Raw genomic sequence first — 25,549 nt, forward strand, 5'->3', positions numbered from 1 at the left:
ATTGTAATCCCCTCCCCATAAGGAAGAAACACCTAGCGTCCTAGTTTCATGTGGTGCCATATTATCTAGGAATGGCATGTGTCCCATACTCATATATACAGGCAATTATTAATGGAGTGCCATCCAGGAAACCCTTAACTTTATTAATCCTACCCTTGACATCCACTGTTTTGCACTGTATTGCGTAAGGCACCCGTGTGCTATCAAAACCAATGAACCCCAAGAGAATGCAGAGAACGTAGTACTCCTAATCAGGCCTCACCATTTGTTTTCCAGTTTCCATAATTTGGATAGTATCATGTGGGTTTCTTGCAGACAGGCTATTTGTATGATTCTACGTCTAAGAAAGGAATGTAAGTGACAGTGGTTGGCAGGTGTGCCCATCCCCCTGACGTTCCAGGTAAGAAATGTGTATTGCTGGATCATGGTGCAAAAGTGAGTCGTTTCCTAAAATGGGGGAGCCATTCATGGCCCCCCGCCTCTCTGGTGGAAAGGTAGTACGGACAGAACATGTTGAAAAAAGGTGGGAGAGTGTATCTTGTGGGCACCCGTACATAGATACTTCACAGTATCCCCAAGTTGTGCTATATATCATGATGTCGGAGATGATAATCAATCCATACAATGGTCATAACGGCCCAGTCAACAGAGAAAACATGTACTGGCAACCCAAGCAACAGTAATCAACAGAAATTTAAACAAACAAAGGAAAATGCTACTTACCCAGTATGCATCTGTTCTTGGCATGTAGAGCTGTAGAGTCACATGCTGAGCATAGCCCACCATCTAGTGTTGGGTCCGGATGTTTGCACTTTCGGTGATAGTGCGCATGGGCTTCGACTCCATTGTTAGATTGTTTGCCGCAGAGGGTTATAATAGAGTTAGTAAGAGTAGTAAGAGATGTCCATGCATGTATGTATCTAAGTAAGATGTAACTGCAACAGGTATAGGTACCCAGGGAGGCGGGTGGGGGCATGTGACTCTACAGCTCTACATGGCAAGAACAGATGCACACTGGGTAAGTAGCATTTTCGGTTCGAGGCAAGTGAGCTGTAGATCACATGCTGTGCATAGACTAAACAACAGTTATCTCCCAAAGCGGTGGCTAACCTGTAGCTGATGCAGTGGTCTGAAATAGTGTACATAAAACTGTTCGGCCCACACTAGCTTGCTGACTTGCTAACACATCTACACAATAGTGTTTTGTGAATGTGTGAGGTTTAGACCATGTTGCAGCTTTACAGATATCATCTATGGGTATGTTTCCTAGAAATGCCATAAAAGCCCCTAGTTTGCGAGTGGAGTGTGCTCTAGGGAGAATTGTTACAATTATTTTTGCTTTTGCATAGCATATCTGAATGCATTTGACTATCCACCTTGCAATAGTTGTTTTGTTTTCCGAAACGGTTTTGTCCTTTCTATGTAGAAAAGAATAGCTCTTTTCACATCTAAAGTGTTTCTGCCACAGAATCTGGTTGAGGTAAGAACACAGGCAACTCAGCAAATTTGTTGATATGAAAGGCAGACATGACTTGGTAGAAATGTAAGGTTGGTCCGCAGAACCACTTTGTTTTGATGTATTTTTATGATTGGTTCTTCTATGGTTAGTGCCTGAAGCTCACCCACTCTCCTCAGAGATGTGATAGCTATGAGGAAAGCTACCTTCCAAGTAAGGAACTGTACCTCACATTTATGCAATGGTTGAAAGGGTGGACCCATTAGCCTGGTGAGGACAATGTTGAGATTCCACACTGGAGCAGGTGGAAGTCTTGGAGGAATGATTCTTTTAACTCCCTCCATAAATGCTTTGATGACGGGCACTCTAAAAAGAGACAGATGTTGTCTGTTCTGTAGGTATGCAGCTATTGCAGCAAGATGTAAGCGTATGGAAGAAGAGTACGCTAAATTGGAACGCTGCAGATGTAGTAAATAGCAAATTATGTTTTGAACTGAAGATGGATCTATTTGATTGTTATTGAAGTATATCACAAATCGCTTCCACTTTGTTGCATACCATGCTCTTGTGGTAGGACGTCTAGCCTCTTTGATAATATTAATACAGTCTGGTGGAAGATTAAGGTAGCCAAACTCTAAAATTTCAGGTGCCAGATCATAACGTTTAGATTGCTGGGATCTGGATGACTTATTTCTCCATGGCTCTGAGTGAGCATATTGGGAGTGAGGTGTCGTTTTTAGTGAGGAACTACTGAGAACTCCAACAGGGTTGTGAACCAGGGTTACCGAGCCCATGTGGGAGGAACTAGGATTAATGTCAAGGACGCCTGTCTGAGCCTCTGAACCAGTAATGGAACGAGTGGGAGAGGCAGAAAAGCGTAGGCAAACATCCCTGACCAATTCATCCACAGTGCATTGCCCTTGGACAATGGGTGAGAATGTCTGGATGCGAAGTTTGGGCATTTTGCGTTTAGGTTTGCGGCGAACAGATCTATGTCTGGAAAGCCCCACATCTGAAAGAATGGGAGGAGAACTTGAGTGTGGAGTTCCCATTCGTGAATCTGTTGTCTTTGACGACTGAGCAGATCTGCAACCTGATTTTTTACTCCTGGAAGGTGATCTGCCAGGAGAAACATTTTGTGACGTATGGCCCATCTCCAGATGGTCCGTGCTAGTTGTGCATATAGTACATTGCTGTCATGTTGTCTGTATGGACCAGGACAGCTTTGCCTACTAGATGAACTTGAAACGCTTCGAGAGCTAGAAAACTTGCTAGCAGCTCTAGATGGTTTATGGAGAGTTGCTTTTGCTGCAGGCTCCACATGCCCTGAATTGTATGTGTTTGGAGATGAGCTCCCCAACCAGTGAGCGATGCGTCTGCTGTTAGCACTATCTGTGGAACTGGGTCGATAAAGGGCCGCCCTTTTGAAAGGTTTTGTGTATTGCACCACTGCAGAGAACGATGGGTGCGGCCGTCCACCAACACTAGATCCGATAACCGACCCGGAGACTGGTTTCACTGACGTGCTAAGCACTCTTGAAGGGGACGCATGTGAAGTCTTGCGTAAGGGACTATTAGTATGCAAGACGCCATCATCCCTAGTAACTGCATGAACACTCGAGCTGGCAATGAGTGATGAGGCTGAAACTGGCAGAGCAGTTTTTGCATGTTGCGTATTCTGGCCAGATTGGGGTAGGCCAAAGCCTTTTGTGTATCTATTGTGGCTCCCAGATACCCCTGTGTGTTGAATGGCTGTAGATGAGACTTAGACAGGTTTACTGTGAATCCAAGCTCGTGGAGCAACTGCACTCTTTTACGAGTGTGACAGACAGCTGTTTTACAAGCTGGCTTTTATGAGCCAGTCGTCCAGATATGGGAAGATGTGAATGTGTTGTCTTCGAAGGTGAGCTGCGACTACTGCAAAGCATTTGGTGAAAACTCTGGGTGCGGTTGTTACTCCGAATGGGGGCACCTTGAACTAATAATGCTGTCCTGCTACTACGAACCTTGGGTATTTGCGATGAGCAGGATGTATTGGGATATGAAAATAGGCATTCTTTAAGTTCAGAGTGGACCGGAAGTCACCTTGTTGAAGTAGTGAAAGTACTAGTAGAGTGATCAAGTAAAAGTGGTCTGATTGAATGTATAGATTGAGTTCCAGTATAGGCCTGAGAGATCCGTCCTTATTGGGAATTAAGAAGTATAGGGTGTATACTCCTGTTCCCTGATGTTTTAATGGGACTGGCTCTATTGCTCCTTTTTCTAACAGAGATTGAACCTCTTTTTTAGAAGGGTGAGATGTTCCTGTGACATTGCATATGATCTTGGAAGAATGTTTGGGGGGAGTGTCTGTAAGTTCCAGGCAGTAAACTTATTGAATAATTTGTAGATCCCATTTGTCTGAGGTGATGGTGTTCCAGACAGAGAGAAATTGAGAGAGACGTCCCCCAACAGGAGTGGAATGATCAGAGGTTAGTGGAAGCAAGTCACTGTGTTATTAGCGGGGGAAGTGCGTGTGGAGTTGCCTCTGCCTCTTCCCCTACCATTGTTTCCTCTAAAACCTCCTCTAAAATATCCTCTTGATGAGGGCGATTGATTGTTGCACTTGTAAGAGGAGGAGGGATTTTCTGTGGTAACAGTTTTGAAACCACCCCCTTAAAAGGAGCGGCGAAAGAAACCTCTACTAGCAGGTAATTGTAAAGCCCCCATGGACTTTGCGACCTCAGTATCTTTTTTCATTTTTTCCAGCGACATGTCAACTGCTGGGCCAAATAGGTGTTCCTTGTCAAAAGGTTGATTAAGAATGGAGGCCTGTACCTCAGGTCTGAAACCTGATATTCTTAACCATGCGTGTCTGCGTAGCAACACACTTGTGTTTTCTGCACGTGCTGCTGTGTCTGCTGCATCTAATGCCAGTGGCGTAACAAAAGTTAAAGGGACACCCTGCAATGTACACAGAGGGGCCCCCACTTCGCGTTTTATCCGGAGGCCTCAGACCGTAGTTCTGTTCTGAGGGGGGCCCCCTGCAGCTGCCCCCCCCCCCCCCACCACTGCAGGGGATGCAGGGGCCTGTGTTACGCCCCTGTCTAATGCACATTTGATGGAGGTATTGGTAATGAGTTTTCCTTCTTGTATGAGATCATTTGCCTTAGCTGTATGCTCATCAGGTAGATATTGGATAAGTTTTTCCAGCTCATCATAATGAGCTCCATCATATCTGGCTTGCAAAGCCTGAGCAATGCACCAGTGATTAGCTGCCTGAGAAGCTACCCTTTTACTAGAGGCATCAATTAACATGGACTATTTATCAGGAGGAGGAGCTTTACCTGTTTGAGAATTTGCTCTTTTACGAGCAACAGAGACCACCAAAGAGTCTAAGGGCAGTTGACCTTTGATGTAAGCAGGGTCAGTAGGGGCATCTGCATGCTTAAGCATCCCCTTAAGCATTGGTAAAGTGTGTGTTGTTTTCTGAGTGGAGCTTAATGTCTCGAATAAGAAGTCCTCCTCAAAAGTTTCTTTATGTAATTCCACCCCATGATAGTGAGCAGCCCTATTAAGAAGCTCAATATTACCTATATTGTCATCAGGAGGTGATGGCCTTGATGGATACAAATCAGGGTAAGTATCTGTATGTCGATCAGTATTATAATCCTTCCATGGATCAACATCGTGTGTGCCTGTTGTCATCCCCTCCCCCTCCCCGTCCCCAACACCCTCATCCTGTGGGTCAGGTGATAGTGGTGGTGGTGAATTAGTGGGGGTAATAAGTAGGTGAGGATTAGTAGGTGAAGAAGGTGGAATATCAGGTGGTGATGGGTTTGTAGCCATATTCCTTTTCTTTAGAGGTATATGATGCTCATCCTGATGTGCCAATTTCCTTTTTTCAGGTAACTTGACATGAATATGTCCAGTATCTGGGTTGATTACCAGTTCTTTTTGTTTCGGATCCGGAGTTGGAACATCGGACCAAAAGTCTTTTTCTCTTTAGTTGGAGTTTTCGGCATCGAGAGTTTCGGCTCCAAACTCTTCGGCACCGAAGATATAGGCTTGGACAAATATGGAGGCTGGACATGCTTGCTTTTCGGTGCCGAGGACTTTGGTTCGGTGCCGCTAAGAGGCTGACTCGATCACGAGCCGAAAGGCTTTTTCTTGGTGCCGACCCTGGCCCGTAGGCAAAGGAAGGACCTGAGCCTTTTAAGGTTTTGGTTGTTGGGTTAAGGGGGTTTCTGTACTCATGGTACGTCGACCCTGTGTATTGTACTCCACTTCTCTCTTCCATGTCGGAGTCGGCTTCGGACACCGATACATGTTGTTCTTCTTCGGCTCTTTGAGCGTGTTCTTGGTTGGAATCTTCTCCGAAGATGTCCGGTACGGAGCCGCCTTGTTGCATTTCGTTACGTCGAGCCCGACGGTCACGGAGCATCTTCTTCGATCGAAACGATCAGCACGCATTGTAGTCCTTCTTGGCATGTTCCGGGGACAAGCAGAGATTGCACACTTCGTGCAGGTTGGTATGCGGAAACTTGGCACGAGACCTGCTAGCGAGCCCAGCGCGGGTGGCCCAACGGCCCTCCACGAGTTTTCGGATCAAAGATTCTTGGTTCGAAACAATAAGCAGAGAATAGGAAACGCGATCGAGAAACAATACAGTCGAGGGTAGTGGACTGCGCGTCGAAGGGAACCCGAGAAACGGTGCCAAACCGGAGCGCAGCAATTCACATCCAAACCCGATGGCGGAAAAAAACAGTTCAACAATGGAGTTGATGCCCATGCGCACTATCACCGAAAGGAGGAGTCACTTACCTCGTGACTGGAAAAGACTTCTTCAAACTTAAACAAAGTGCAAACATCCGGACCCAACACTAGATGCCACGCTATGCACAGCATGTGATCTACAGCTCACATGCCTTGAACACAAACTTATTACAGTTGCAATTGTGTATTAGCATATGGGGGTAGCTAGAATTATCTCCAGCGGTATCACTGTTTCGCTGCCACATCAATATGGATTTTGAAATGGCACAAAAACCGGACCATTTGCTGCTCTGCTCAACAACACAACAAGACCAGGCCATCATACAGAACCTCACTGCAAAGGGCAAAAAGAGCTCAGGCAATGCCATCCTCTGTCATTAGAGAGACTGTATGGCCTTGTTGGGACAATAACACATCTCCTGATGCCAATGAGTCGAAACCTTAATCTGGTATATCAGATCTATGCTGCCTCTGCAAGGTCCCATAAATCTTGAACCAGCGAGGCCAGTGCGGCCACATCTTGCTCCCTAGCCGGGGCTTTCACTATATGACATGGACGCTACCTTGGCCTCCGAACTTGTTCTGAACGTTGTTTCACCAGACAAATGTCATGCCCTGTCATTTCCAGCCACGACAAGACCTGCACCGGTGCAATGAAAAAATATCTTGCCATCTGCCAGCACTATGTAAAGATCCAGCCATAGGAGAAGGTTTAATTGTTGCAGTGTGCTCTTGACTTCCAGGAAACTCTGCCTTCTACACTATATTCATCTTGTGTAATAGGGGTAGAAGCAGGTTTTACTGCCCTTCAGTTCTCATAGGCCATGTTTGATAGCTACACGGAAAATATGGTCTCTCTCACAGTAAACAAAAATAAGTGCTCCACCATTGGACATGGGGGCATTCCAGGGGAGATACGGAGTGGATTGGGGGATTAAAGACCACACAGGGACTTTATGTGCCCTCTCCGCAGAGAAGAACTCCCCCAGGAGCACAGTCTGATTTAGCCATATTTAAATCAAATGGACCACAGAAGGATCTTCAATCTTTTCAGGGAGTCCAATGATGCAGATATTATTTTGGCGCAACTGCCCTTCAGCTTCCTCTGATCTATCCTGGAGGAGCTGTATCCCTTTTCTCAAGTTGGTCATCTGTCGCTGGAGATCAGAGGCCGATGGTCTCAAGACTACTAATATAAATTCAGTCTTACCAACAAGGGCAGGGTGAGCCCACAGCCTGCAGCACTCCAGTCTGGTCACATAGATTAAGGTCTTTGTAATGAGTGCAAATGGGGGTAGGAAATTAGCACCAACCCACTTTGAGCAATAATTGGAGGGCCGAACCTGTTCCACAGTTTCCTGTCTTTCCGTGTGTGTAAACTGGCTAAACAATATTAAACACTTGCTCACATTCCACTAGCAGCTATTTGCAACAATGACACCAGATTCCAAAATTCGCAGAGACACTTACCAAAAAGATTTCAATGGCACCCAGGATGTACATGGAGGCTGCAAAGGTGGTTCCAAGGTAGAAGCAAAGCCCCACTGCTCCTCCGAACTCTGGGCCTAGAGCACGTGAAATCATGAAGTAAGAGCCTCCGGCTGTGAAGGCAAACAAAAGGGACAGGTTGTGAGAGGCTATAAGACTAAGGGCTTGAGACGCTTAGAAAGGATGATACACATAGATGAACATCTACTCAGTCGGAGACAATTGAAAACTGAACATCAGAATTTCAGGTTAGTGTGCGAACACTAATATTACTATCTATCAAGACAGAGAGGAGTGATGGCTATTGACGCTGGTTTTAGATTGCAAATATGTTAACTGGATACAAAGGAGGAGAAATTGCTACTGGTAGGGTCTGGATAGGGTTAAAGGAGGGGATAATCCGCAGAATATTTCCTGTTCTCAGGGAGATAGATTTCTGCCATCTCTTGGAATATACCTGGCATAGAAAGCCACCTACTCCATGAGGAGCTGCGTTTCTTTTTTAATAAATTAAAGAAAGGTATAATTCTGAAACACTTTTGTTCAAAGAGATTATTAGCTAATAAAGTAAGAGCAGTACTTCCAAAAAGAGGCATATTTATATTGAGCAATATTAAACTGGCCTGAAAGGGATAATAATTAGAGCTGTACTTTGAAGCAGTAAAGGTGATAAAATTCATATCTGGTAATAGAGGGACTTGTATCCAATAACGTGTATATAAGTTCAAGCTCTTCCAACAAGTAGCTAGTGAGCTACTGGTAGCTCTTCAGTGACCTGCGGGGAGCTCTCCTGTAGACAAAAAGACTATATTTGAGACGAAAACGCGTTTAATCAACAAACCCATAACTTCCAAAGTATATTTAAAACGGATATTGAGTGATACAACTTGCAGAATTGGCAGAGTTATTACAAATATATCTACCTTGGTGCCAGAAGGGCATTGCAACTGTGGCTGTATTACTCCTAAGAGGCATTCCAAATTGACCAGGCCTTTTTTACATTACTGCTGGCAATCCTACACTGAGGTGATCAGAGCCTGTAATCATGCATACGGTGGCCACTCATGTACTCTTGTTTGATGTATACAACTCAAATAATATTAGTAGCTCTGGATGAATCCATTCTAAATAAGTAGCCCTTATCATGGAATAGGTTGGAGCCCACTGATAAATATCAACATGATCATGATCAAGGGTCCACCCAGACAATTATGGTTGCTTATTAAGTAACTACTAAATATGCAGCAGGCTTTAACCCTTTCGCTGCGGCGGGAATTCCGCCGCAGCGCTGGGGGGGGGTTGGGGGGCAGCGCGGTGGCGCTGTGCTCATGACGGAGCCACTCCGTCATGAGCCACGGTTGAGCTGTGCTCATGACGGAGTGGTTCCGTCATGACTCCGCCCAGTTGCATTGTCCCCCCGCACAGGCGGGGAAACAGCGCCGCGTGAGCGGAGAGGCCGCCAACGGCCGCGACATGACGGAACCACTCCGTCATGAGCACACGGCAACCGTGGCTCATGACGGAATGGCTCCGTCATGAGCAGGGGAGGGGTTAAAGCAATTACCAGTAATTTCAAAACACATCTTTTCGAGATTGAATCACTAATTGGGAAGTCACAATTGTGGGACTTTTTTTGGGCCCTTTGTTGCCTAATTTTCCCAAACTGTATTTAAGGGCTTGAGTATTGTTTGTTTGTATGAATGAGATATTATGTATTCACAAGCATCAATTTATATTTTTATCCAGGGGACCTGGTTTACTGTCTGATTACATATTGGTGCATAGCACAGATTTCTTTTTGTTAAGAAATGTTCCTAAATTGATCAGGTTACAAACAAACTTTACATCTCCCCCATTTAAAATCATATTCGACACAATGTATTAGCTTAATACAACCAAATGTGCTCCATTAAACATACTCCTAAAAAGGGTATTAAACATGTATGAGCTACACAGCTCAAGGTAAAAACATGGATACACTCTACTAGAGTGCCCAACGATATTGAGGCAGGAATAGAGAGGTTCACCAGTCCTCAAAGTGGAACATTTATGTTGCCAACTTTAGAGTCTTTAATAAACAATAATTGTACTATGCTCTTCAAAGAGGAAGCCTAGGCACAAGTGCAATCCAGCCTTTACTCAATTCAATAACCTGAGGCAAGCTGTGAGAACATTTTCAGGAGTCCCAGGGAAGGGCAGGGAAGACACGAACCATCGAGCAAGTTCATGCGGACTACCTCAGCTGAAGTTACTTGATGAAGGCAGGGTCAGAGACAATGATGGTGAAAAAGAGACCATGCTCCACTTGATTTGATCTTGGGTCTGATGGATCTTCACAGGGGAACCTTCCTCGGGCCAAACACAAATACGCCACCCAAAGGAAACAGCCCATCCCGGATTGCAGCAGTGATAAAGAAATAGAGGCGGAATCCACCTCCCATTGCAATGTGATATTTGAGCCTAGCACTTCTGGTTCTCTAGATAAGGCCACCAAACATGGTGTTAATTTCCTCCCCACAAAGTTTTTGCAGGCGTTACATCTTCTGTGACAGAAATCCACTGGTGGCTTCTATAAGCACTCTACCATCATGAGTGCTTCTGAGAACTCTCTAGGGGCATGCGATTTGAGGTCTGAAGGCCTCACACCTCATGGCCTGGCAGGGCAGATCTTTCAGTGGGCTGCAATGGCAGTTTTTTAAACTGTGCCCTGACACAGGACATCGCAGTCCCCCTCTTCTAGAAAGTATTTATTTGATTGGCTCCTCAGCAGTCAGTCGGCTCCATCTCTAAAATAAAATAAAAAAAAGCTAAAGGAGTTTTGCCTCTAAGCATGCTGTACAACTTCAAGGTCTCTTTCCCCAAACTTGTTGAAAAGAGGTGGACAGCCAGCAACCACAGCCACATTGAAGCACAGAACAGTTGCTCAGACTCTAGTGGTGTAAGACCCCAAAACCAGCAAGTAGTTTTTGTCCAAAACGGATACTATGTATTTCAATTCTGGGAATAGTTTCAGACAGTTGCTAACATATGCTAATTCCTCCCACACTGTCCAGTTCTAGACTTTGCTCCATAGTGTCAGAATGACACTGAAGTGTAATTGGGAGCCTCATGTCAGGGAAGACCCACAACAAAGGTACAAAAGAGTGAAAGGCTTCCCCATTGTTTGAAATGGGGGTCTCTAGTTGGCAAACGTAGGTACCTTTGTCCAAATAGGGACCCTTGCTTCTAGTCAGGGTAAGCGGGATAAATTCCTAAAATAATTGCTGCTCACCCCCTTGGTAGCTTGGCACGAGCAGACAGGCTTATCTCAGAGGCAGAGTGTAAAGCATTTGTGAACACATACAGTAATACAGTGAAAACACTACAAATGGACACCACGCCAGTTTAGAAAAATAAGTAATCTTTATCTAAACCAAAACAAGACCAAACGACAAAAATCCTCAATACAGTATTAAAAATAAGGCTTTCAAATGGTAGAAATAGTTCAGTTCAATGCAAGTTGTAAATGCAACACTTTTATCATAAAGTACCTTGGATGTGTCACGCAAAACAAACAAAATGGCCACAGGGAAGGTGATGTGTCGGTTCCTTACACACAAGGAAGGTGATGCGTCGGTTCCTTGCTTCGGGGCAGGGGGGGTGATGAGTCGGTTCCGTACTGCAGCGCAGGGGAGGTGATGCATCGGTTCCTTATCAGAGAGGAGGTGATGCGTCGGTTTCTTAATGTGTGTGGAGGTGATGCGTCTGTTTCTTACTGCATCCACCAACGATGCGACAGTCTTGGCGCCTCGATGCGTCGATCCGGTACGATGCGTGGCTTCATGCAGCAGCACAGCAGGCTTGCATCGGGGTCGGTGCGGTGACCTCGGACTTCAGAGATCGTGCCACCCGATGCATCGTGCGGCGATTTAGCGAGCCGCGGCAGGCGCTGCGGCGGTTTCTTCGGCGATGCGTCAGAAATAGGTGCGGATGCAACACGCTTCTTCAATGTTGCATCAATTTTCCAGCTCCCAGCGACAAACAGCCTCCAGAGGTCCTAAACAGCAGCAGGCAACTCTTTGGCAGTTGGAATTCCCAGCAAGGAAATTCAGGCGAGCTGGTGGTGAAGTCTTTGCGTCCCTGAGACTTCAGAACAGGAGGCACGCTCAGTTTCAAGCCCTTGGAGATATTCTTGCAAGCAGATGACAAAGCAAACAGCAAAGTCCTTTTTCTCCTTTCCTTGGCAGCAAGCAGCCACTGCAGGTCAACCTCTGACAACAAACAGCACAGGGGCAGTATTCCTCCTCAGCTTCTCTGGCTCTTCTCCATGGTAAAGGTTCCTCTAGATTCCCAGATGTGATCTAAAAGTCTGGGGCCCTCTTTTTATACACCAAAATCCTTTGTTCTCTGAAGGCAGAGAGTGTCTGTACCCAGCCAAAACCAGTTCTGTCCTTACTGGTGCAGCTTCCTGGCAGGAGGTGGAGACAGCATTGTTGAAGGCAGACCAGGCCCATTCAGGTGAAAGGAAATCTCCTCCCCCTACTCTAAATGCAGCCCAGGTCTATTCAGCCCAGCCCTGGCTCATCAGATTTCTGGAGCTGCTGCCCCTCTAAAGCCCCTGTCATCCAAAAGCCGGACATGTAATACATAAATCTAGCAGAGGACACACTGGATGGTTAGGCAAGAAAATACCTACTTTCTAAAAGTGGTATTTTCAAACACAGAATGTAAAAATCACCCTCACTAAAAGATGCACTTTAACATTCTGAGTACAGGCATACTAGACTTTATTTCTCCACCTTGTTCCCAGGGCCAGCTATGTTTATAAGATGTTATAAGCGAACTCCCCATTCTGTCTTATGGGAACAAGTAACTTTGCAATAGTGAAAAACAAAATTGACAGCATTTCACTATCAGGACATGCCACACAAATCAGGCCATGTCCTACCTTTCACATATGATGCACCCTGTCCACAGGGGTACCTTCGGCCTACCTTAAGGGTGAATAATATGTAGAAAAGGGAAGGTTTAGGGACTGCCAAGTGTGTGCGTTTGCCAAGTCGACATGGCAGTCCCAAACTGCACACAGGCTCTGCAATGACAGGCCAGAGTTAAATTTTACAGGCTGCTTCTGTGGGTGGCACAATCAGTGCTGCAGCCCACTAGCAGCATTTGATTTCAGGCCCTGGGCACACACAGTGCACTATACAGGGTCTGGCAAGTAAACCAAATATGCCAATCATGGCATCATTAATCCATAACAGGAATTTACAAAGGGAGCACTTGCACTTTGACACTGAACAGCAGTGGCAAAGTACCCAAAGCATCTAGACCAGCAAAACGGAGTCCAACACACAGCAAAAACACAGGATGCAAAGGCAAAAATGCATGGCAGACCCACACCAATGGTGCCAGGTGTAACACCCACTTAACTACCACTTCACATGTTGGTGTAAAACGTCTAATGAACAATGGAGCAGGAAAGGGCAGCGGCTCTTACATATACTCCTAAAAAAAAACTCTCTTCTGTGACAAAGACCCCCCATGAATGCTTTGGAGTGGTCTTGAAATTCACACTGCTGTGTTGGATTTATCCAACCTCCATTTTATGTACCACTCTAGTTCAGGAAATCAAAAGCGATTCCATGTTGCAACAGACCTAAGTGACAATGCTCCACCCACAATAAACTGCACATGTATACAATACACACATGCTCTACATTGCCCACATGGAAGGAGTAAATTACCACTTTAAAACACAGGAGAGGCCAACAGGCAACTCTATACGGAAAGCAACAGGTAAAAAGGACCCTCTTGTCATAATTTGCTGCTAGCACCACTGTCAGTCTTTTACAGTCTGTAGTGAAAGAGGCACTCTTGGGGTTTGGCACCCTATAATGACCTTAAACTACCACCATTTTAATTGACTTTAGTGTGTTATTTTCCCCTAGCCTGGATTTATGAGACGGTCCTGCATATGCCTGCTTCTCTTCGGTCTTGTAATCTTCTTGTTTTTCAGTGGGAGCTTTGATGGAGTATAACAGTACATTTATATTATGAGTTCTTACTATTGGCTTTGACGTGGCCTCATGTCATCTTGCTTTCTGACTCTACCTTGCTCTAAGCTTTTCTGTGTGCCCAGCAGTGCTTGCAAGTTGTCTGGGTTATGAGACTTTGCCTTACTTCTGCGTACACAGCACACTCAAGATCTTTCTGCTCCTCACTTTTTTTTCGCTCCTCACTGACCAGAGTGAACTGGAACATGTTGAACATGTACTGTGGAATGTACAACTCTGCCTCAGAGCCAAAACATGGGAGCTTGGCCAGCCTCCGTCTTGGCCTTGACGCAGACGGGTACCAGCCAGCTCGTTTTTTTCTAATGAGAAGGGGGCAAGGTTTTCTAGAAGCTTAGCTTCCCGTTGAGTAATGGAATTAAAGCTGGGTGCTTTCGGGGGCCAGGTGGAAGTTCACCATAGAATAGACGTATTGCTGTGGAGGTGACGGAACTTGGGTCCTGACTGAACTCCTTCCTGGGCTGTTGAAAGGACTTCCCCAGCTAGAGTTGGCAAGGATGTTGCAGAATCAGTCGGTGAGGTGTTCCTAACCATTTATATGTATATATTTTCTACTCTTTGCTATTTGTATATATACTGCATTTTATTCTAATTGTTTGTTGTAGTTAATTGGCATTTGGGAGTCTGCAATTACTGATATATTCGGCCTGCCTTTTTAAAATATTGCATTAATAAACTTGTGTGTCAGTTTAAATGCACCAGAATTTGTCTTTTTGCCTCGCCTTTGGGAGTGCTGGGTTTTCGCCTCGCCTTTGGGAGTGCTGTGCAAAGTGTGTGATTTAAAGGTGCAGTGGTACATTTGCCTCTCTGTAGGGGAGTGCACGGTTTGGGTGTGTCCTTTTAGTGAAAAGCACATTCAGTACACAGCCCAAGTGATGGTAGTCACGCTCAACAAATAAGGGCACACATGCATGCTACTGAGTCCAGCTCTAGGTCTCACTGTGTCACAGGAATCACTGGACGTGGCTTGCCAGTCTCAGAATTCCCATGCCCTTATTCTGAGAAAAAGGGTGCCTCTGCCAATGTAACAAATCTTCTCCCTAGGTACAAATCCCCCTATATTTAGTATACACTTGTCTTCTAACATCGCACTGTCATGTCCCCCGTAATCTGTATAAAGGGGTGTATACTCCACAGCGAAATACTGATTGCGAATGGTGGAAGTTTCGTAACATTCTGAAATGCCCATACGTTACCCACTTGCCTAATGTAAGAAAAGTGCCTCGGAACATTACCACCCATCATGAGTAGGTCCGGCATTTTCAGACAGTGTTAAGCCAAAACACATGTTGTAATTTAAAACAATTACATGTCTGAGACCTCCAGCCCACCTTTCCACAAGGTCAACTTTGTGTCCAACTACTTTTTTTTCCTGCTAGCACCAGGAATACTAGTAGCCGATCCAATTTTTCAAGGGCTAGGGATATAGGTCCCAATTTAGAGTTTGGCCGGCAGGTACTTTGGGGCATATGTACGAAGCATAATTGCCATCGCAAGTGGCACAAATCTGAAAATCGGGCCATTTGAGATTACAAAATGCTTTTCCTGATGTTCAAACACCAAAACTGCGAATCTCAAGAATAGCAGTTTGGGTGTAGAAATCGCTATTTGGAAGGGATGTGTTTGGGCGCCTCTTCCAAGCAGCAATATCCAGTGTTATGTCTCAAGGTTTTGTGACCAAAATGCGGTTGGAAAACCTTGATATTTTACCACCAACTCAAAGATGGTGGTAATGCCCTCGCAAATTGGAAGGGGTCCAGTGGGACCCCTTCCCCTTTGAGAATGTCGGAAAAACATTTGTTAAGAGCAGGCAGAGGAACCACGAACCACAGACCACTGCCTGCTCTTAAAAAAATGAAAACAAAACGTTTCATTTTTCATTGTTAAAACACATCCCGTTTTTCCTTAAGGAAAACGGGTTGCATTTTAACAGCAGCAAAAGAAAAACCTTTATTTAAAACCAATCACAAACATGGTGGTCTGCTGTCCTCCTCAGGCCACCATCCCAGTGATGGCAGCCATTCCTAATGCATTGCAAACTGCGACCAACCTCATTACTATTCATGAGGCAGGTCAATTTGCGACCCTACAGGAATCGCAAGTAGGAAAACAAAAATTTTCATACATAAGGAATAGCGATTTCCAAACAGCAATTCGGATAAAATTGCCATTTGGAAATCACTATTTCTACTCTTTCTACACCTGGCTCTCTGGCACATACTTGAGAGACCTCCTGCCTGCCTTATTACAAATGCATTAGACTGTAATGCTTTTGTAATAAGGTGGACATGATGTCCGTCATGTTTGTGATGGAGTACCGATCTGCCAACCTATAAATGAGGCCCGCAGACTCTTGGCACACATGGGTATCGCAGCAGGAATACCTTTGCCAGTGAGACCTTGCCCATTATTGACTGTTGCAATGTATTCTAGAAAACAATAAAAAACTGTAGTCCTGCCAAAATCTGACCTATATTCAGTGAATGAAAGGCTTCCCGTGTAGTGTGATATGTAAGTGTCTAAGTAGTAAAAACTGGATATTGTCCAGGTAAGGCCAACATCAAGGTAATTATTCTTCTCCAGCATGCTGAGGCACAATAAATGCATGCGCTCGCAAGGCTGTGAAGTACATTGCTAAGATATCTGATATTAACAGAGTTCTTCTCAGTGGTATACATCCACATTAATCATACCCTGAATGTACTGGACTTGCTGAGGAAGCAGAAGAGCCTTCAAAGTCACAATGTCTAGGATGCCAATTCTAAAGGTAAAACCCATGACAAAGAACCCCCATGAATGCTTTGGAGTGGTCTTGAAATTCACACTGCTGTGTTGGATTTATCCAACCTCCATCTTATGTACCACTCTAGTTCAGGAAATCAAAAGCGAAGTACGCGAAGAATGCCCAGGCTGAAGATGCGAGTTCAGCTCTTTGTGGAGAACCCCATGGTGCAGAGCAATAAAATCATAATTTTCAAGTGGTTCAAAACCGATTGAGACAAGCCTATATTTAGCTGCCAGTGGCTGAGGTACATGTATTGCAAACCTAAGAAAAGCCATGTCCACGGACATCACTTTCATGATCATCTGGTGGGCCCAAGGTAAGGCAGAAGGGCAGGACGGTAAACCGGTAGTGCTCTGACCACATGACAAATCGGAGGAAAAGCCTGTACGCCATCAGTTCCTGGGATACAAGGCTTAAGCATCTTGAAATTGTCCTATCCATGGAAGGTGTTCGGAGCCCCGAGACCCAGTATCAGCCTTAGGCCCCTGTTCTTCTAGCATAATAAGAGGTATCAGAAGCAACATTGGGTGCTCCTCTATGCTTCAGGTACCACTTCAATAGCACCTTTGGTGAGTAGTCTCCGACTACTGCGGCTAAAATGGCAGCACATTCTGCCAATGTCTGGCCACAACCTAGTGGATTGAGGAGATGTATAGACAACAAGAAGAGGGCATAACCAAAATGAACAACCTGAAGGTTGTCCAAAATAACTGCATGCCGGCAGGAAGGCAAAATCAAAGTGTGAATCCTACAGGTCCTAAATGACCATTGGAAGGAAATCTAAAGTTGCTTAAGGGCAATATCGGCTTGTGAAGAATAGGATAAGGACTTTAGCATCTATTGTTGCCCCCATCCTCTGCCACCACGCCTTCCTTTGAAGCCTTGAAAAGGCTGCACTGACTGCTGGAGAGGACTGCCTCCATAAGTAGGCATGGCTCATTCATTAAACCCAGAACCTCTCGCATGACTGGTATAGCTGGTAAAAAGGGGAAAGGGAGCTGTAGCCTGGCAGTCCTTAAAGCACTCCAGTGCCATATCTACCTTCATTCGCTCTGTCAAATAGCATATTCATTGCCTGGAGGTCTCCATAGAATCTAGTAGCACCCATCCAAGCGTGCTGTCCAGCATAAACGCTGTTGCCCATGGAATGGCAGACATTGTTTGTAGTATAACGGGGGGGGGGGTGGTAAATTGTCCCTCCCTCTAGTCATCTTTGTTGTGGTGAACTGAAAATGACTTCCAGTCACTGATAGTACTGATGTTGGGGCAAGGGAACACAAGCAGAATCTTCCCAAGCCACAGTATGCACTTTTTTATCTTGTAGCATAACATAAGCTGAGACCTGTCTAAAATCGGTTCCAATCAAAGATGTCGCAAAGTCTTTTCCTCTGAGGTAAATTATTAGTTTTGGCTTCTAAAAGGGAATGTGTGAAAAAGGGGGTGGTGTTGAGATGCATCTTGATCCGATTTTTAATTGCATTCACTGCCCCTTGCTGTACATTTATGATGGGTACTTCTAACGGAAGATTTCTCACCTTGTGAATATCTCCTGGTGCCACACTGGATCCATAAAACTCAAAAATAAGTTCTCCTGTGCACCTGTAGGTGGCGTAGTGCAACATCGTTCCACTCAGGAAGTGATGAGCAGAGCAGGAAATAAGTGCCACCCATGTGCGCTGACATCCGTTTCTTTCGTAAGCTTGCCCAGTCTCTGAGAGGAGGAGCCAATCAGCAAATTGGAAGATTCCTAAGGTGGAACATTTTTAGATGGAAAAAAACCAACTCCACAGAACAGAGAAGTGGAATGGCGATGCGGAATCTGCGTCTCCACCACAACCGCAGATTCCTTGCCTTACGATTAGATACCAAAGAGTTCCTCTGTGGTGGTTCTATGGAATGTCTCAGACTAAAAGGTCCTGCAGATTCCGAACAGGCAAAATGCTCATCCTGGTGGACCAGACTGTCTAGGAAACAGTGCTTTGCAAACATGTGCTCTGATACCTATGTAGCTGCCACACACAGCTTTGGCTCTTAGGGAATGAGCCCTCAGACATTCTCGAGGCTGCTTCTTAGCCAATGCGCAGTTGATCTCAATGCAGAGGACTATCCATGAGGAGATGGTCAACTTCTGCACTGCTTTGCCCTAGAAAACCCCAAAGAGACCTGATAACTATCCAATGTTTTTTGATGTGATCGAAGTACAAGTTGAGCGCTCTCTTTTCCTCTTTAAAGGGATGAGGCGGTGCAAAGGAGGTCAGGAGAGTGAGGGCGTGTGCGATGTGAAAAGGTGTCACCACCTTCATCAAGAACACAGCTCAAGTCCTACACAAGTTTGTCCTGGTAAAAAAATTGTATAATGTGGTTGGAACGAGGGTGCCTGCAGCTTACACAGTGTGCTGATGTTATCACAACCATCATTTTGGATTTGAAGAGGCGCAATCGACAACTGTAAACCGGTTCAAAGGGAGCACACATGAGAAAAGTAAGGAACACATTTTAGTCCCACTTTGCCATCTTAAAGAGCATCAGCAGAAACATATGTTGCACAACTTTACGAAAACGCATCACGACAGATGATTTGAACAACGACAGCTGACTGTGGCAACCCAGCCTTCAACAGCCAGTTGTTGAGGTAGGGGAAGACTGGTACACCAGACAATGGGCAGCGACCAACACCATCACCTTTCTGAATAGCCAAGGGGCACCAGTGAGCTCGAAAGTGAGCACAGCAAACTGAAAAGGCTAGTCCCTCCCCCCTTGAACTGGTGGTAGCCCTTGTGAGCCTGTAGTACAGGGATGTGAAAACAGGTGTCCAACCGGTTCAATGCCACAATCCAGAATCCGGGATATAGAGCAGAAAGAACCTGGGTTAGCGTGATCATCTTACATTTGTCCTTGTGGAGGAAGGCACTGAGAGGGGGAAATCCCATATTGGACAGAGGCCTCCAATCTTTGGCACATGAAACTAGCAGGAATAACATCCAGTCCCCACTTCTGAGACCGGTATCCTCTCTATGGTTCCTTTGGTCAAAAGAGGCTGAATCTCCTGGTGTGAAACGGACAGATGGGTCTCCAAAAGCTGCTCTGATGTAGGTGGCACATGTGGTGGGGTGAAAAAGAATGGTAAGTTATAACCCCGTTGGACAATTTGAAGAACCCACCTGTCAAATGTAATATTCCACCACTACCGGAGGAGGGGCTGACCCTACATACTTCTGGATGGCTTTATGCACCTCAGCAGGGCACTAAAGAGATTTTGTCATCAGTGATGTCACTGACCATGTCATGAGTGATGCAATATGCGACACCATCAGCAGTGCATTGCAGGCGCGCGAGTTATAGTTAGCTCAACTAACTATAACAGGCGAATTTCTCTGCTTTTATATGAGTCAAATGTCAAAACTAACTATAATGTCCCTGAAACCTATGTTTTTATTTGTGAATTTCAAAGGTTTTTTAAATGCTAATTCCCAACTATAACATCTGTAAAGCCTATGGTTTTTTCAGTGAATATATATATATATATACATATATATATATATATATATATATATATATATATATATATATATATATATATATATATTATGGCGGTCGCCAGTAGATAGTTATAGTTAGGACCGAGTTCACATAGGAAATCTGAAAATTCTATTTTGAATAACTTTGGCGCCGGTTGACTTATCTTCGTGACATTTTCAAAACTAATGGGGCGCTCCGCTCAGCTCCTACCCTGAAAGTCTCGGGGTGATTTGTCAAGCGGGGGCTCAGAAAAAAGGGGGGTCCCAAAACGCGTTTTCCCCATGCATTTTCCCATAGGACCTTTAGTCGAAGGTACAGCCCGAACGGCTGAACAGAATTACTTGAAATTTGGCAAAGAGGTAGTCCTCAGGTCAGGCATGTGCCTTTTTAAATGGTGTAAATCTGTTCAGTAGTTCCTGAGAAAATCAAAAGTAAAATCACATATATATCTGGGCGGAGCCTAACCACACATCTCATCGTGAGATCTGATTGGCTGTCAGCACTTCATCCAAGAAGTGTTGGCAGCCATCTTGGGACCAATATACATGATAGCACCTCATTAAAAAGCATTGCAGTTAATAGAAGGTTTTAAGACTTTAGTTACATTATAAATCATTTGTTGATGGTACCATACTCATTTTAGGAATTGTGGTGTGTTCTAAGGTGATTTTACCATGTTAAAAAGCCTTCTGCTGTGATATCATGAATCATGTTTGAGAGAAAACTATTTTCTCATGCTTTTCCCACAGAGGTTTGGAAGGTGATCTATAAGCTAACTGAGAGCATATTTTTTGTAAATTCACATTATCTTTCTCAGTCATGTGAGAATGAAGTCTGAAATTCTCAGTAAAACATGTACATCCAACAAGGGCAGAGACTGTCAGTTGATTCCTTTGTGTTCTACTGCAGCTTCCCTGAGTGTTCTAAAGAACAACTAGAGCGCTAACAGTCCTACTTATGACAAACGTATGGCACACCTGAAGCCATCTTGGTTGGAATAAAGTGGTAATTCTTAAAACATTTAATTTAAAAAGGAACAAAATGAGGGGGTTCACTTTGCCATAGAAAGTATGATTGGTGCTGCAGAAAGAAATATTAGGGCACATTTTGAGTGACTTCTCAAATCCTCTTCTATTTCATTAAAAAATTCTGACATGCAGACTGAAACATGCACTTTCAATACCAGCAGCAGACTTCCCTGGTGAGCAGTAGCTTTACTTCAGTGATCTAATAAGCAACTAGAGTGCTAACATTCTGAATTTATGGCAAATTTGTGACGCATCTGAATGCCTTCTTGATGGAATCAAAGTAAAAAACTGAAAGTATTTCCGACTGAGGAGACTGCAGTAAATGAGGAAATTAGGAAACTTCATAACAAATAAATCTCCCAAGATGGCCGCCAGAGACAAAAGAGCCCAAATGTAGCCCAAATATCACCCAGATGTAGCCCAAGTATAGGCCAATGACAGAATGTCCCAGAGTGTTCTAACGAACAACTAGAGCGCTAACAGTCTTACTTATGACAAAAGTATGGCACACCTGAAGCCATCTTGATTGGAATAAAGTGGTAACACTTAAAGCATTTAATTTACAAAGGAAAAAAATGAGGGGGTTCATTTTGCCATATAAATTATTTTTAGTTCTGCAGAAAGACAAATTAGGGCACATTTTGCCTTCTCAAATCCTCTTCTATTTCATAAACAAATTCTGACATGCAGACTGAAACATGCACTTTTAATACCAGCAGCAGACTTCTGGGGTGAGCAGTAGCTTTACTACAGTGATCTAATGAGCAACTAGAGTGCTAACATTCAGAATTTATGGCAAATGTGTGACATATCTGAATACCTTCTTGATGGAATCAAAGTAAAAAACTGAAAGCATTTCCTACTGAGGAGACTGCAGTAAATGAGGAAATTAGGAAACTTCATAACAAATAAATCTCCCAAGATGGCCACCAGACACAAAAGAGCCTAAATGCAGCACAAATATCACCCAGATGTAGCCCACATGTAGCCCAATGACAGAAGTGTGCAAAACACTTATTTTTTGTGTATTTGCAGTTTTATATAGTGCAGACTTGTCAGGTATTGGAATGCTTTACATGAGCATTGGTTACATCACACAAGATCAAATTCATTTTGGTTGTAGACATGGGGAGATTAAGTGATTTGACCACAATCACAGAATGTTGAGCTGAAGCAGAAACTCCAACCTGGTTCCCCAGTTGCAAAGTCTGCAGCTCTGGAAGTAACACCACATCCTCTCGCCAAGGTGCAACATTAAATCAAGTGGTCAACTGGATAAAAAAACATAAAGATTACAAATAATTTAAAAGTTCTTTGTCGCTATTTGAAAACTCAGAAAATATGTCCTCATTTTAGTTTTTTAAAGCACTAACCATAATTTTGATGCAAATAAGACCCTCTCATATATGTAATTTTTAAAGGAAATGCTCTAGGTATTACAGTTTTGATTACATCAAGATGACGTAAGGCGTTCCACACTTTTGTAATAAATATAGAATGTTAGCAATCTAGTTGTTCATTGGGATACTGTTGAGAGGCAGAGGCCAGGGGCACTGACTCTGAAAATTGAAGGCAGGTACGAGTGCGCAGAGGCAACAATTTGACCACACTGGGCAGGCAGGAAGGGCAGTGGCAGCACAACAGACTATGGAGGGCAGTGGAAAGGGGGGCAGGGGCAACAAACCAACAATACAGGACTGGCAAGAGAGGCTGTGGCAATATAATAGACCATTGTGGGCAGAAGGAAGAGGCAGTGGTAGTACAACCATACATGCCAACTGACCCGTTTCAGCCAGAAACATCCAATGTTTTTAAGCTCAAATGGGCTTTATTTGATCTGTCTCCTGTCTACAATCTCCTCTTTTTCAATGTAACTCAAAGGGGAAAATCAATACCCCAGTTTTTTCAAAATCTCCCTCTTACCAAGTTCAAAATGTTCGCAAGTATGGTACATTGAATCATGGTAGGCAGGAGGAATTGCGGTAGGGACATGGACTCGGATAACAGAGGACAGGAGGGACATGGAGAGGTGCACCAAACTGACCCTACAGGGCAGGCATCAGGGTTTGCAGCAGCACAATACACCACACAGCGCATGCGGGACGGGAGTGCAGCACAACAATCCATAGAAAGCAATAGGGAGGAGACAGGACCATGCACATGGACAACAGAGAACAGATGGGAAAGAGGCAATGGTAGCTAGCTGACCATAATGGACAGCCAGGAGAGAAAGCTGCAGCATAACAGACCATAAAGGGCAGGAGGGACGGATCAGGGGAATTACAATGGAACAGATAAGCCAGGAGGGAGGGAATAGGGGGTCTTCACATGGAAACAGAGGGCTGGGGGCAAGGTGGCAGGGCAGGAGCAGCAAGATGACCATGGAGGTCAGGCAGGATGGGCACTAGAAACAAGACACCATGGAGAGCAACAATGAGACTATGGTGGCATACACACAGACCATGGAGGGAAGGTGGGAGGGGGTCAGGGGCAACTAGCTGACCACACAGGGAAGGTGGGAGGGGCCATGGCAGCACAGAAGACCATGCATGGCAAGCGGGAGGGTTAGTGGCAGCACAATGGCTATGATGGGCAAGAAGGAGGGTGCAGGGGCATGCACAAAGGACCATGGAGGATAGAAGGGAGGGTCAGGACCTGGGCACAGACAAGAGAGTTCAGGGGAAGGGGCCTCACAACAGACCGCGCGGGGCAGGCAGGAGGAGCAGCAGTTGCAGCACAACAGATGAGGGAGGGCAGAAGGGTGTGGCAGTAAAATGGACCATGGAGGACAGGAGGAAGGGTATAGGGGCATGGCATGTGGACAGGCAGGGTGGAGGTGGCAGGGACAGGTTACAGTCATATGACAATGCTAGGCAGGTGGGAGGGGAGTGGCAGCTCAACAGAACACTCAGAGTAGATAGAAGTGGCAGGTCCATGGAACATAGTGGGCAAAAAGGATGGAGCAGGGGCATGCACAAAGACATCGGAGGGCAGGGGGAAGGAGAATAGGGGCAGCAAGCTAAGCACAGAGGCTAAGCAGGAGGTCAATGATGGGCCATAGAATTGGGGAATGGAGGGCAGGAGGAGTGGACTGGTACATCATGCTAAATGGAGGGCAGTGGCAGCACATCAGACCATGCATGGCAGGAGGGAGGAGGCTAGTCCATGGATTCAGACAACATAGGGGGAGGAGGTGGATGGGGCAGCAAGCTAACTGTTCAGAGAAGGTGGGTATTAGGAACTTTATTGTTTTTAAAATGTGTGTCTGTGCGAACTACTTAAAATATGAACAAGTATGCAGCATAATCTCACTTTTAATCAGGAAGAAGAGGACGTTTGTGACTGTGACTCCGGGCTCACTTGGCAGAAACAACCCCTGACCCTCCACCACCATCGCACAATGTAATGTCCGTGAAAAGGGTAGGTGGACGCAGTGTTATATAGAACATAGTCCTGAGAGCACGATTGAAAATGAAAACTAGATGTAGTATATGGTATAAACTATGCACCAAAAAGTGTGATATAAGATGAACCGGGGCGTGAAATATAATATGCAATACATTGTGCGCAATGACAGATTCATTGGAGAGCGCGAGATAGCACAGGCACTAGCGCGTGCTATGCGATATGCGCCTTGGAGTGTAATATGCGCAGGGCAGTGTTGTGTAACATAACTAGTCTCTAAAGTTGTAATATAAAATATGTGCTGGGGAGTGTAACGTTGCATATGCACTGTGACAAAGATATGGATCCCAGATTGTAATATGTATGGCATAGTGCTGTGCGTTATAACATACACATCGAGGAAGGCACGTTAGATGGGGCAATATAACCCGTGCGAAGGCAAGTGTGGCATGACATATTCACGGGGTGGTGTTACAGTGCACATGGGCTAGAGAGTGTCATAGCATACGCACTAGCTGGTGGAATACAACACAGAGGTGTGAGGCAATCGGCGGGCACTGGTGGGTGTAACACAGCATTGGGCTCAGCCAGGAGCACGCTGTGACTCTCAAGTGAGGTTCGTCTCCTTTCCAGAGAGTAAAATAAAAAGTATTACACATCCGGGGGTGGATGTGTTTTTTATTAACCTTGAGGGGGGTTTCTTGCATAGTTTGGTCGAATTTTTGTCGAATCCCTTTTGAATGGCTTGGTGTGCGTGTATATTAAATGTGCCCGTCAATAGCTACCCATGTTTGTATAAATAAATGACAAGGGTGTCTTCTTGGAGAGTACCCACCGGCGGGGGCGCCGGTATTAGGCACGGTAGGGCGTCAGACACGTCAGAGCTTCACTAGCGGTGTAAATACATTCCATGTGGATTCATTCTATGCATAGTCGCCTTTTAATGAATATCACGCAAATCGTCATGGTGATAGGTACATACGGTTTGTCCAGCATATATATTTTTAAAATAATAAAAAACAAAGGCCTGCCCCGGGGGATGGGGTCCCCGGAGCCATAA

The 25,549-nt window shown here is 45.0% G+C and overlaps 1 pseudogene across 1 annotated transcript in view; it reads right to left on the reverse strand.

The window, feature by feature from the left end:
* LOC146830586 (solute carrier family 12 member 6-like) overlaps positions 1-25,549 on the reverse strand; it is a 1,160,668-nt pseudogene that overhangs the window by 587,333 nt on the left and 547,786 nt on the right. Inside the window, exon 6 of the transcript XR_014961448.1 lies at positions 7,682-7,812. The product of XR_014961448.1 is annotated as a solute carrier family 12 member 6-like (transcript). The remainder of the gene's footprint in view (positions 1-7,681; positions 7,813-25,549) is intronic.

Source organism: Triturus cristatus, chromosome 5_1 (genome assembly GCF_964204655.1).
Source record: "Triturus cristatus chromosome 5_1, aTriCri1.1, whole genome shotgun sequence".
Classification (NCBI taxonomy): domain Eukaryota; kingdom Metazoa; phylum Chordata; class Amphibia; order Caudata; family Salamandridae; genus Triturus; species Triturus cristatus.